We start from the raw sequence: 13,366 nt of genomic DNA on the forward strand, positions 1-13,366 counted from the left end.
CGTCATGTTCGAATGTAAGAAACGAAAAATGAAAAAGTAATTTCCAAAAACCAAATTTTGTCCGTTATTTGATTTTGGTTTTTCGTTTTTTTAGGAAGACAGAAAAATCCGTTTTTGGTTTAAAACGAAAAATGGAAAAAGGACAGCTATTTCCGTTTTTTCATTTTTTCGTTTTGACAGAAAAACGGAAAAAGGAAAGCTATTTCCGTTTTTCGTTTTTTCGTTTTGACAGAAAAACGGATTATACTTTGGTACCCGGACCCGACAGCCAATCAGAGTAGCCTGAAGACTTTTGATCCTGCGACAGCCAATAAGAGCAGCCTGAAGACCTTTGATCCTGCGACAGCCAATCAGAGCAGCCTGAAGACCTTTAATCCTGCGACAGCCAATCAGAGCAGCCTGAAGATGTTTGATCCTGCGACAGCCAATCGGAGCAGCCTGAAGACCTTTGATCCTGCGACAGCCAATCAGAGCAGCCTGAAGATGTTTGATCCTGCGACAGCCAATCAGAGCAGCCTGAAGACCTTTGATCCTGCGACAGCCAATCAGAGCAGCCTTAAAGACGTTTGATCCTGCGACAGCCAATCAGAGCAGCCTGAAGACGTTTGATTCTGCGACAGCCAATCAGAGCAGCCTGAAGACCTTTGATCCTGCGACAGCCAATCAGAGCAGCCTGAAGATGTTTGATCCTGCGACAGCCAATCAGAGCAGCCTGAAGACGTTTGATTCTGCAACAGCCAATCAGAGCAGCCTGAAGATGTTTGATCCTGCGACAGCCAATCAGAGCAGCCTGAAGACCTTTGATCCTGCGACAGCCAATCAGAGCAGCCTTAAAGACGTTTGATCCTGCGACAGCCAATCAGAGCAGCCTGAAGACGTATGATTCTGCGACAGCCAATCAGAGCAGCCTGAAGACGTTTGATTCTGCGACAGCCAATCAGAGCAGCCTGAAGATGTTTGATCCTGCGACAGCCAATCAGAGCAGCCTGAAGACGTTTGATTCTGCAACAGCCAATCACATGATGACGTGATTAGTTAACTGAAAATCTTTTCTTTTTTGGTTCATAATTGTTAAAGTTTTCTTTTTGTGGTTATTCTGTTAGTTAGTTAGTTATAGTTATGAAAGGGAATGTTTGAATTGCTACCAGTGTGTGTGCGTGTTATATAGTTCTGTTGAGATTGTGTTTTGAATAAAGTGTTTGTAGTTGTTTGTACTATTTTGTTTACTGGGTACTCCTTTGGTTCCTGAGTTGTGCGTTTGGGTTCAAGTGCTAGTTCTATTAGATAAACACATGCCACACAGACATGAGTTGTTTTGTTTTAACACATTCAAACCATTAAAATGGTACTCCACTTTGTCCGCACACCTGCAACATTTTGGCTCCAAAGGAGCAAAATGCAAGGTCACATTACAGGGTCTGACATGTTCACTCTTAACTGTAGGCTATGTCAGGGTGTATTTTACTGTAATCTCCAGCAATCCTGACATGGGCCCAACAGTGAGGAGGACCACCACATTGTCCAGATTGAACAATCTAGACCCCAAACTGCTGAGCACCTTGTATTGAGAGCCCGCTGGGACCTGCACTGAGGCAGACAGGAAGAGGCTTCAGTGGGTAATCAAAGCAGTAGTAGTATTAGCTAAATGAAGGAACAAAATGAATAAGAAAAATCAGTGGAACTCTGTTATTTTATGTCAGGGACACTTTGTTTTGTCCATTTCTCAACATATTCTTATTCCGAATCATACAAGGCTGTAAGACAAACATAATAAATCGCTGGAATAAGGGTGAAGCTTGTCCGCTGACATGTATACATACACAACTGCCTAAGCAAAGAGCAAAAGTTGGGGTAGTTTTGCGTATTACATGGTAAGTGTCGCGGCGAGTTATGCTGTAAGACTGGAGAAGGTGGGAATTGGCCAGGAGTTAGGCTTCACTGGAAGTCCGAGCAAACGGATTAAGACAAACATTAAGACCTTTGATCCTGCGACAGCCAATCAGAGCAGCCTGAAGATGTTTGATCCTGCGTCAGCCAATCAGAGCAGCCTGAAGACCTTTGATCCTGCGACAGCCAATCAGAGCAGCCTGAAGATGTTTGATCCTGCGTCAGCCAATCAGAGCAGCCTGAAGACCTTTGATCCTGCGACAGCCAATCAGATCAGCCTGAAGACCTTTGATCCTGCGACAGCCAATAAGGGCAGCCTGAAGACCTTTGATCCTGCGACAGCCAATCAGAGTAGCCTGAAGACCTTTGATCCTGCGACAGCCAATCAAATCAGCCTGAAAACCTTTGATCCTGCGACAGCCAATCAGAGCAGCCTGAAGACCTTTGATCCTGCGACAGCCAATCAGAGCAGCCTGAAGACCTTTGATCCTGCAACAGCCAATCAGAGCAGCCTGAAGACCTTTAATCCTGCGACAGCCAATCAGAGCAGCCTGAAGATGTTTGATCCTGCGTCAGCCAATCAGAGCAGCCTGAAGACCTTTGATCCTGCGACAGCCAATCAGAGCAGCCTGAAGATGTTTGATCCTGCGACAGCCAATCAGAGCAGCCTGAAGACGTTTGATTCTGCAACAGCCAATCACATGATGACGTGATTAGTTAACTGAAAATATTTTCTTTTTTGGTTCATAATTGTTAATGGTTTCTTTTTGTGGTTATTCTGTTAGTTAGTTAGTTAGTTAGTTATAGTTATGAAAGGGAATGTTTGAATTGCTACCAGTGTGTGTGCGTGTTATATAGTTCTGTTGAGAATGTGTTTTGAATAAAGTGTTTGTTGTTGTTTGTACTATTTTGTTTACTGGGTACTCCTTTGGTTCCTGAGTTGTGCGTTTGGGTTCAAGTGCTGGTTCTATTAGTTAAACACATGCCACACAGACATGAGTTGTTTTGTTTTAACACATTCAAACCATTAAAATGGTACTCCACTTTGTCCGCACACCTGCAACATTTTGGCTCCAAAGAAGCAAAATGCAAGGTCACATTACAGGGTCTGACATGTTCACTCTTAACTGTAGGCCATGTCAGGGTGTATTTTACTGTAATCTCCAGCAATCCTGACATGGGCCCAACAGTGAGGAGGACCACCACATTGTCCAGATTGAACAATCTAGACACCAAACTGCTGAGCACCTTGTATTGAGAGCCGGCTGGGACTTTCACTGAGGCAGACAGGAAGAGGCTTCAGTGGGTAATCAAAGCAGTAGTAGTATTAGCTAAATGAAGGAACAACATGAAATTTAACGTGAATAAGAAAAATCAGTGCAACTCTGTTATTTTATGTCAGGGACACTTTGTTTTGTCCATTTCTCAACATATTCTTATTCCCAATCATACAAGGCTGTAAGACAAACATAATAAATCCCTGGAATAAGGGTGAAGCTTGTCCGCTGACATGTATACATACACAACCGCCATGAGCAAAAAGTTGGGGTAGTTTCGCGTATTACATGGTAAGTGTCGCGGCGAGTTATGCTGTAAGACTGGAGAAGGTGGGAATTGGCCAGGAGTTAGGCTACACTGGAAGTCCGGGCAAAGTAGGAAATAAGTGAACGGAATGTACATTCTAATACACAGTTAGTATTGTGAAGTGTTACCTAAAGGCCTCTGTCATTGTACAGAGACGCTATGATTTGCTTTGTACAGCACCTAAAAAAACCCCCTCACTGTTGTCTATATTCATAGACACACCCAGCCTCGCTTTCAATATAACACAAGCACTCACATTCTATAATTGCCACCAGCAAATTATATGAAAATAATATAAAACATCTTTCAAGAAGAAAAAAAAAGACGGTTGTTGCTCTCGTTTATTTTTTTTTAAGGTTAGTAGATGTGCAATGTTCAGCTGTCAGAAATGAAAGGCTAGCCTAATCTTTTGTCATATTTGGCTGTGATCACTTTTTTGTAGCCTATCATAATTTATATAGCCTATGACGTTTTCCCAAACAACCAGCTGTTGTAGTTTCACTTAACTAAAATAAATACAGTCTATACCTACAATGGGTGTATAAAAAGCGGAAAATATGTTTGATATTAAATTAGCACGCTACTTTTATTTTGGAGTTAGTTCCACTTCCGGTCTGCCCGCCGTCATGTTCGAATGTAAGAAACGAAAAATGAAAAAAGTAATTTCCAAAAAACAAATTTTGTCCGTTATTTGATTTTGGTTTTTCGTTTTTTTTAGGAAGACAGAAAAATCCGTTTTTGGTTTAAAACGAAAAATGGAAAAAGGACAGCTATTTCCGTTTTTTCGTTTTGACAGAAAAACGGATTATACTTTGGTACCCGGACCCGACAGCCAATCAGGGCAGCCTGAAGACATTTGATCCTGTGACAGCCAATCAGAGCAGCCTGAAGACCTTTGATCCTGCGACAGCCAATCAGAGCAGCCTGAAGACCTTTGATCCTGCGACAGCCAATCAGATCAGCCTGAAGACGTTAGATCCTGCGACAGCCAATCAGAGCAGCCTGAAGACCTTTAAAGGATAAGACCGTTTTTTTTACATTGGGCCCTTGATTTCACATTATAACATGATGTTCTACTCACCCCTGCTTGTTGTTGGTCATTTGGAGCTGTTCCGAAGATATTCGAGAGGCGTCTGGCTGCTCTCTTGAGATATTCGGCCATGAAACGGTTTCCTATGGGCAACGTTATAGAGGCACAAACTATGCTGTTTATAATTTATTAATTACTGTACACTAGCACTGATAACGTGGAGGTGCGTCGCTTACTTAAAAAAATCCGGGTTATTGTAATTTTGATTTTTTTCGTCGTAAAGTGGGTGTAACTGACGTCATCGTCGTGCTACTGCCACAGACAGCCCACAGACCTGCTGCCTATTTATTCATTCGGCTAAAATTCAAAATTAGTAACCCGGATTTTTTTAAGTAAGCGACGCACCTCCACGTTATCAGTGCTAGTGTAGAGTAATTAATAAATTATAAACAGCATAGTTTGTGCCTGTATAAGCTTGCCCATAGGAAACCGTTTCATGGCCGAATATCTCAAGAGAGCAGCCAGACGCCTCTCGAATATCTTCGGAACAGCTCCAAATGTTCAACAACAAGCAGGGGTGAGTAGAACATCATGTTATAATGTGAAATCAAGGGCCCAATGTCAAAAAAACGGTCTTATCCTTTAATCCTGCGACAGCCAATCAGAGCAGCCTGAAGACGTTCGATCATGCAACAGCCAATCAGAGCAGCCTGAAGACATTTGATTCTGCGACAGCCAATCAGAGAAGCCTGAAGACGTTCGATCCTGCGACAGCCAATCAGAGCAGCCTGAAGACGTTCGATCATGCAACAGCCAATCAGAGCAGCCTGAAGACATTTGATTCTGCGACAGCCAATCAGAGAAGCCTGAAGACATTTGATTCTGCAACAGCCAATCACATGATGACGTGATTAGTTAGCTGAAAATATTTTCTTTTTTGGTTCATAATTGTTAATGGTTTCTTTTTGTGGTTATTCTGTTAGTTAGTTAGTTAAGTTAGTTATAGTTATGAAAGGGAATGTTTGAATTGCTACCAGTGTGTGTGCGTGTTATATAGTTCTGTTGAGAATGTGTTTTGAATAAAGTGTTTGTAGTTGTTTGTACTATTTTGTTTACTGGGTACTCCTTTGGTTCCTGAGTTGTGCGTTTGGGTTCAAGTGCTAGTTCTATTAGTTAAACACATGCCACACAGACATGAGTTGTTTTGTTTTAACACATTCAAACCATTAAAATGGTACTCCACTTTGTCCGCACACCTGCAACATTTTGGCTCCAAAGGAGCAAAATGCAAGGTCACATTACAGGGTCTGACATGTTCACTCTTAACTGTAGGCTATGTCAGGGTGTATTTTACTGTAATCTCCAGCAATCCTGACATGGGCCCAACAGTGAGGAGGACCACCACATTGTCCAGATTGAACAATCTAGACACCAAACTGCTGAGCACCTTGTATTGAGAGCCCGCTGGGACTTTCACTGAGGCAGACAGGAAGAGGCTTCAGTGGGTAATCAAAGCAGTAGTAGTATTAGCTAAATGAAGGAACGACATGAATAAGAAAAATCAGTGGAACTCTGTTATTTTATGTCAGGGACACTTTGTTTTGTCCATTTCTCAACATATTCTTATTCCCAATCATACAAGGCTGTAAGACAAACATAATAAATCCCTGGAATAAGGGTGAAGCTTGTCCGCTGACATGTATACATACACAACTGCCATGAGCAAAGAGCAAAAGTTGGGGTAGTTTCGTGTATTACATGGTAAGTGTCGCGGCGAGTTATGCTGTAAGACTGGAGAAGGTGGGAATTGGCCAGGAGTTAGGCTACACTGGAAGTCCGGGCAAAGTAGGAAATAAGTGAACGGAATGTACACTCTAATACAGAGGTCTTCAACAGGGGGTCCGCGGAGGTACTGCAGGGGGGTCGCGAAATCTTTGGTTGATTAGACGATTTAAAAAAACAAAAAAATAAATAAATTAAAAATTTCAGACAGTTTTTTCTCACAAATTGTGTGCAAACGTGTGCCATCCACAGATGGTTTGAGGATTCATTGTCCCATCTACATGCATGTTTAAAGTTAAAATCTGTGGATTATTTGAATAGCTCAGTGTTGTATGTAAGATGTTTGTTTATAAATGGCAGTGGCACGGCCACCCTGTACCTTGCACATGTTTAAAATAAAAACATGAATATATTAACCTGTGTATTATTTGAATAGCTTAGTATTGAATGTACAATAACAGAGTAGCTATGTTTATACACGGCACTAGGCCCCGTTAAATATGAAACACAATTGTATGCCATATAAATAGTAGGGGGGTCCCTGCTCCAACTCTCCATCAGTTTTGGGGTCCCTGGCCTGAAAAACGTTGAAGACCCCTGCTCTAATACACAGTCAGTATTGTGAAGTGTTACCTAAAGGCCTCTGTCATTGTACAGAGACGCTATGATTTACTTGTACAGCACCTAAAAAAACCCTCACTGTTGTCTATATTCATAGACACACCCAGCCTCGCTTTCAATATAACACAAGCACTCACATTCTGTAATTGCCATCAGCAAATTATATGAAAATAATATAAAACATCTTTTAAGAAGAAAAAAAAAAGACGGTTGTTGCTCTCGTTTATTTTGTTTTAAGGTTAGTAGATGTGCAATGTTCAGCTGTCAGAAATGAAAGGCTAGCCTAATCTTTTGTCATATTTGGCTGTGATCACTTTTTTGTACCCTATCATAATTTATATATATATAAATTATGCAGTCCATCGCCTTAACCTCTCTGCCACCTCGTCCTCTCTCTTATAAGTTTGACCATAAAAATTTCCGTTTTAAACTACAGCTGGTATAATTTTGATCTCAAAATTGGAGCCTCATTAGATACAATGGCCTTGCGTGCAGAGGATATGAATTCATCCTCCTTTCACAAAAATAGAATCATTATTATCTAAATGTGGTACCATATAGGGATGTTTGAGGTTGTTTGATTTAAAATTGGGCGAAACAAAAGCAATTGCACTTAGGATAAGTCAAATTTAAGGTTGGGGTTATTACAATCTCTTCAGAATATACCCAAATATGAAAGATAAACTATGTCAAATTATAAAGGGCTTGCTTTCCAGGCAAAATGTGGTGGGATTGATGTCCGCACTCCTCAGAAATTTTTTAGGTGCTCTTCTGGTGAGAGGCCTTAATGATCATCTTATAAAGACAAACCAACTAATGTTTTAAAACGGAAAGAAAAAAGAATTTGCAAAACCATGAAACACTACGGATTTTCCATGTCTCACTGATCCAACGCAAGACTCGATAGACTTGATACATTCAACCACTGAAAAACACTCTGAGAAAAACCAACAAGCTTCAGTTGTGAGATCTATTCCTTTTGATGCATCAAGGAATGGATCGTTTGGTCAGAAATGGTCGTTAATTTGGAAGCTCTAAGAATACATCAATCGAAGGGGAATTAGCTCAAATGGTAGAGCGCTCGCTTCGCATGTGAGAGGTAGCGGGATCAACGCCCGCATTCTCCAGTCGTCTTTCTCTTGTTCTCTGTGGAGGAAATGATTAACAGCTGGATGTAGCAAAGGTGGGTGCAAAGTGAAAGAAAGACAGCTCTTTCACATTAGCCTGAAGTCAAACTCAAAATTCTTCATGATAGATTCAATCGCCCAAATGAACCTAGTGCAAGCAAATAAAAATATTGCGACAAAAGCATTGTTTGAAAAGCCTGCTTGTAACAAGTGGAATCAGAATTACAAACAACACACCAGCACACAACTTGACGAGAATGGGATTCGAACCCATGCATGCTTCTTTCTAAGTTAACTTTTAGCAACCCTGAGTCAATAATGTTATCGTTGTCGGCAGGACTCGAACCTGCGCGGGGAGACCCCAATGGATTTCTAATCCATCGCCTTAACCTCTCGGCCACAACAACCACTTACAGGTTCATTCACCTTTGACATTCAACGTTTACAACTCATCATCTTCATGAAGGACTTCAACTCCTGAGACAGACCTAAGTTATGGTGATCAAGAAAAAGCTTTTTTTTTTTTTTGTTAGAAATGGTCAGTCTTCGAAATGGGTCAGAGGAAGGAGCTGTCTCTTCAGAAATCAATCTGTGCAGAAGTTCATGTCATCAACCACACGTCTGGCTTTTGTTTTGTTTAATCAAATGGTCTAAGGAACTTGTGCTTCTTTCCAGGTTAACTTTTAGCAACACTGAATCAATAATGGAGCCTCTCCGTCGGTAGCCCATCGACGGCTCGTGACGGAGCCGCCGAGGAGCGTGAGCCACGGGGCCGAGCCTGGTGCTCCGCGGAGTCTCCGTTAGCCGTTAGAGGCCAGGAGAACAGAGGAGGACAACCGCGGCTGTCCTCTGTCCTCCGGCCCACGCAGCCGCCGCGAGCACCAGGCTCGTCTAGTAGCCTATTAGTTAGCACTAGATGCTCAACTATGCAACTAACTTCTCTCTATGACTAAATGAATAGCTGCATGATGGTCAGAAGAGAAAACTAAAGTCACTCTTAGTGTATGAATTCACCGTTGTCACTGTCCACTTGCTGTCACTAAACATGTTGCTCACGTGCACTGCGTCCCAGGCTCGCCTGTTAGCCAATTCGCTCTGTGAATAATTCGCTCTGTGCAAGACTCTACTCCCGTTCTACTTCCGCTCTCTCGAGTGTGTGATCCACTCCTTCCAGTGCTATCGCTAACTAGCTAGCAGTAGCCAGAAGTAATAGCTAGATAGATAGATCTCTCTCTCTCTCTCTGTCTCTCTCTGTCTCTCTCTCTCTCTCTCTGATATTTATAATAGTAACTATGTACTGTGTGTAGATAACATTCAGGACAGTTGTCCTGTAGATACTTTAGATTTGTAGATTTTCAGCACCTTGAAAAGTGCAAACTTTTCAGAACTAGAGGTAACGATCCAATCAGGTTTACACAGCTATACAAGCACAGTCTTGTTTGGTTGTGGTGGTGTTCATCTTTACAAATCTATACAAAACCTGAAGTGATAATGGTCACTAATGAAGGCTTACAACTGACCTGAGACCATACCTTTTGTACTCATTGAAATGAGAGCCCGAGTGTAAAAATCTATGTGGGTTGTTGATATTGGATTATTGAATAAGTGTTGTTCAATATTTACTTAGTAAATTCTACATGTTGTAATGTCATCTCTGTGCGTTTTCATTTTAATTTCAAGTCAGGAAAAACCCAAAGCTAATGTAACGATGACAATGACACCAAGACTGTTTTTGAATTAAAGCTGCGGTCGGCAACTTTTTTTTAGTCATATTAGCTTGAACTGTCATGGGATTCTGGAAGTAGAATATTAAATAGGCTGTTTAGAAAAAATAACGAAATCTGTAGCTCCCTCTGAAGCCTGTAATCATGCTTGCAAAAACCGAGCGCTCCCGGCTGTTTTTAACCAATCAAGTTAGGGTGGAGGAATCCTACCTGTCAATCACAGCTTGTGCACACGCTGCTGAGCCTGAGTCTGCCCCAGCTTGTGTGCGCTCACACTGGTGTGAACTCACGTGCACAACCTCGTCCACAGAGGGGGAGGGGTTTGGGGGGCGATTCGGAGCTTGTTAGAGGTTGGGGGAGGGACCTGAAAGTTGTATCAGTTCGAATTTTCCGACTTTAGACTCGGAATTTTGAAAACCTGCCGACTGCAGCTTTAATAATTTATTATTACATATTCAAAAGATGCACACATCTCATTACAACAATGAACAATACAACCTCTACACTGGTAGAGATTTGCACAAACAAACAATAAAGATCAGTTCAGGTTTTGTATAGATTTCTAAAAATGAACAAGATTGGAAGAACTGATGGTTTGAACTGACTGAAATAACTGATCATTTGAACTGACTGAAAGAACTGATCATTTGAACTGACTGAAAGAACTGATCATTTGAACTGACTGAAAGAACTGATCATTTTAACTGACTGAAAGAACTGCTGATTGAACTGACTGAAAGTGCTCCCAATTCATTGCTGAGTTGCCCATGCCTTCACTAACGGCCCATTCTGATAATTGACCAGGAGCAGGCCACACTGAACAATTCGTCAATGTTCCCACATATAGACAGTGGTATCTCCTTGTGGAAGAGTTTGTTCTCTTTCACTCTCCTTATGCACCTCTCCACGTGCACTCTCAGCCATGCAATTGACTGCGTCTGTCTGACATCCTCTCGACTCATTTGTTGTTTGTTGCTGAGAAAGGCAGGCCGGTACACCTTACAAGGAGCAAGGTTGTCCACAACAAACCCTTTGTCCACCATGATGGCCATACCTGGCTTCAGCAGCTTTACAATCCCGGACTGCTTAACTCATTGGCTGCCATTGACGTCTATAGACGTCAATTTAAAAAAAAAACGTTGACTGCCAAAGACGTCTATAGACGTCAATTGCGTTTTTTAACGGAGCGGGCTGGGGGACAATCTAGCGGAGTTTGTCACTATATCTTAGGCTTGTAAACACTAAACAGAGAATATACTGGCAAAATTACCCGCAAGGTGGCAGCAGTGCCACTTTGCACAAGAAAAAGCTTGTTTTCTCCGTTTTTTTCGTCTAACAGCTGTTTTTTTCGTGAAACCAACCTATGTTCTACTGTCTATTACTAAAGGACTGAAAATGGTAGAAACAAACTTTTTTTTTCCTGATGAAAGAAGAGAGTCTACTCTTTCGTTTGGTAATTTCGGTGTGTACATAGTCATAAGAAACACTTTTCTGTGGGTCTTGGAAAATCAGTCAAAATACTGTAAAACACTTGGCAGTATGGGTCTCTCTGCACTGAAAATGGCTGGCAGCCACTCATAGAGCCTGCATACAGTCCGGACACAAAGGTGACAGCACCGTGGGGTGCCATGCCAACCAAGGCCTTGAATGTAGTGTGAGATTTGTATGTGGAAAAAACCTCACTCTGAAGGAGCAGAGAGGATAGCGTCTGACAAAATATCTCCGTACAATAAAGGACCACCTGTGTGTCAGAAAAAGCTGCAAACTCAACTGGCAGGTGAGCTCTCACTGTCGCTGGAGGAATCCAAAGGCGCTGGCTTCCTAACAGGCAGTACAGGAAATGAGTCCATGTGGAGATGATTCCACTTGCAGTAGTGCGGTGAATGCTGAACCTCTCTGAAAGATCCCTGGGAGGAAAACCCACTGACAGGTACATCAGGAAAAGAAGAAACTCGTCAATGGGTCTCAGTTTCTGTTGAGATATAAAAACAAAAGGCCTCTGTTTAGTTACCTTGACATTGACATTATTATTACAAAGCATAAATCAGAAAACTTTTGTTTTGTTTTGTTTTTGTGTGTTTTTCTTTTGTTTGTTTGTTTGTTTTCAGTAACGTTTTACATTATGCATTGCTGTTTGGTGTGTATTTTGTTTTTTTTTTATGTGAAAGCAATAAAAAATATATTAACAAAAAAGGCCTACACCTTTTAATATCACGTCACGTTACGTCATCACTTACCGTTGCTGGGTGATGGACTGTGCTGCTGCTGGCAGAGGCTGTGTTGGCGCTAGTTATGCGCACCATCTTGTGGGTCACGGCAGGTTCGATTAATGTCCAGAATGCCTCGAAACTCCTGTAGGACGCAAACCTGGTATAAAACCGCACGTCATCATCTGATGCAGACAGACGCTTGATGCCAAAATGCTGACGATGTTTGAGGACTTTTAATTGCTGCTGTAACTCCCTAACCTGACGACGTAAAGCTTCCTTCTAGTCGGCTAAATTACTCGCCCTCGCTCCTGTTTGAGGGACTACACAGTAACCGTGATCTGGAGCCATTTCGGTCTCCATCTCCGAGTCCGAGTCTGACTCTGGGGCAGGACTCTCGGCCCGCGGACGCCGTTCCCAGACACTTGGTCTGGGCGCAGGTAGTTCGTACCCATTCCAAGAAAAGTAAACCGGTACGGATCCCTTCTTCAACCTCCTCAGTCCCCCGGCAGACACGTTGAAATCAGCCTGCTTAAAGATGCCTCTCCTGGTGGCAAGTCCAGAAATGTTTTACAAGAACAATGGGTGACACGCAACGTTTGGTATCAATTGGCGAATTATTCTATTAAATCTGTCACCGATGCTTCTTGTGTGGTTTGTATGAAAGACGCACAGCCTGTTGCTTTTACAGGAGTGCCTGGGGAAGTTGATCCTTTAACTTGTACTGCCTATGCCATCTGCTCTAATGGCAGTCGTAATGTGACGCTGTACCTGCCTGAAGTTGCCCCTGAGATGACGTCTCCATTCCGTGGTATGAATTGTACTTATCACCTGTGTTTGACACATTGTTGGCTGATGAGAGGAAGTTATTTTAAGGGCGTGGATGGCAAATATCATAGTAAGGGAGACCATTATCCTTGGAGTACTGAATGTCCGCCACTCACCAGTCGCATTATTCCACCACCGCCACATTTTAAGTTATCTAGAGCACGAAATACTTATATAGTTTGCTATGAATCCCAACCTAAACCTGCAAATGAGTTCAACAGACATGCCCTGGGCAGTGTCCCCCCTGACATGTGTAATGTCACCTTCCCTGTCAAATGGGGAAGGAGTAGTATTCAGAATTCAGTAGCTTTTCATTGTATTTTTACTTATTGCCTATTTGATTCTCCCTCCATGTCTCATTGGATTTTTAATGACACTTTGCATTCCACTCGCCCTGTCCCTGACATGTTTTGGCTGTGTGGCCGTCACAGTAAGCTACATTCCAGTTTGCCTGCCAATTGGACTGGTAGGTGTGTCCATGTGATGTTGGTGTATAATGTCCGTATTGCTGTTGACCCTTTTGCTCCTCGAGCCACCCGCTCAGTACGCAAACGCTCTATTCCTGGCAGTTTTGAT

General features: G+C 42.3%; 1 non-coding gene across 1 annotated transcript; it reads right to left on the reverse strand.

Moving 5' to 3' along the window:
- Positions 1 to 8,356: 8,356 nt before the first annotated feature.
- Positions 8,357 to 8,438, reverse strand: trnas-aga (transfer RNA serine (anticodon AGA)). The gene has a single exon. It is a non-coding gene; the product is annotated as a tRNA-Ser (tRNA).
- Between the last annotated feature and the right edge of the window lie 4,928 nt (positions 8,439 to 13,366).

Source organism: Odontesthes bonariensis, chromosome 11, assembly GCF_027942865.1.
Source record: "Odontesthes bonariensis isolate fOdoBon6 chromosome 11, fOdoBon6.hap1, whole genome shotgun sequence".
NCBI lineage: Eukaryota > Metazoa > Chordata > Actinopteri > Atheriniformes > Atherinopsidae > Odontesthes > Odontesthes bonariensis.